The sequence below is a fragment of the Schistocerca gregaria genome, chromosome 1, assembly GCF_023897955.1.
Source record: "Schistocerca gregaria isolate iqSchGreg1 chromosome 1, iqSchGreg1.2, whole genome shotgun sequence".
NCBI lineage: Eukaryota > Metazoa > Arthropoda > Insecta > Orthoptera > Acrididae > Schistocerca > Schistocerca gregaria.
This window is the reverse complement of record NC_064920.1, coordinates 158,231,037-158,232,158: the sequence shown is the minus strand read 5'-3', so window position 1 is coordinate 158,232,158 and position 1,122 is coordinate 158,231,037. Positions and strand designations below refer to the sequence as shown.

At 53.8% G+C, this 1,122-nt stretch overlaps 1 non-coding gene across 1 annotated transcript; it reads right to left on the bottom strand.

Moving 5' to 3' along the window:
* Window positions 1-384: 384 nt before the first annotated feature.
* Trnat-ugu (transfer RNA threonine (anticodon UGU)) lies at window positions 385-458 on the bottom strand. The gene has a single exon. It is a non-coding gene; the product is annotated as a tRNA-Thr (tRNA).
* Window positions 459-1,122: the final 664 nt, after the last annotated feature.

Genomic DNA, 1,122 nt, shown 5'->3' with positions numbered 1-1,122 from the left:
GTCCTTGGAGAAGAACTGAAGTTCATGGGAGGTGTCAGCAGTGTCAAACGCCGTCAACAACGTCGTCCTGCTGCTCATAGCACTGAGAACTGTCGTTTTCGACCGCGAAGTATATGGGAATCAGCGTCCCAAGGAAAGACGTGGTTTCACTGGTTCCCTTTGACACACAAGGCCTATTCGTGCCAATTCTGATCAGCGGTGTGTCTGAATTGTTTCCCTCAGCCACCCATATGAAAACCTCGTGATTTCAACCCCAGGCGTCGCAGCTCTGACCTGCATCGATGATGACGAAGTCCCATACTCCTTGACACAGTTACAATGAAATGAACACCTTTAGCTGCTTACAGGCGTTGACATACGTCAACGGGGACAGATGAAAATGTGTGCCCCGACCGGGACTCGAACCCGGGATCTCCTGCTTACATGGCAGACGCTCTATCCATCTGAGCCACCGAGGACACAGAGGATAGCGCGACTGCAGGGATTTATCTCTGGCACGCCTCCCGCGAAACCCACATTCTCAACGTATTGTCCCGCACTACATTCGTAGAATGTGGGTTTCGCGGGAGGCGTGCCAGAGATAAATCCCTGCAGTCGCGCTATCCTCTGTGACCTCGTTGGCTCAGATGGATAGAGCGCCTGCCATGTAAGCAGGAGATCTCGGGTTCGAGTCCCGGTAGGGGTACTCATTTTCATCTGTCCCCGTTGACGTATGTCAACGCCTGTAAGCAGCTAAGGGTGTTCATTTCATTGTAATTTCATTCTAACGAGCTGCATGGTCCTTGACAGAGCGTAGGGGACGATGCGGGAGACCCGCACCGCTGTACTAGGCAAGGTCCTAGCGGGGGTGGTTTGCCATTGCCTTCCTCCGACCGTAATGGGGATGAATGATGACGATGAAGACGACACAACAACACCCAGTCATCTCGAGGCAAGTGAAAATCCCCGACCCCGCTGGGAATCGAACCCGGGACCCCGTGCTCGGGAAGCGAAAACGCTATCGTGAGACCACGAGTCGGGGACTGACCTGCATCGGAGAGGCTTTAAAAAAGGGGGTGAAATGAGGGTAAGAGGGGTTGCGACGACCTTCCCGTCATGTGAAACGTCCCACGGTGGCGTTAG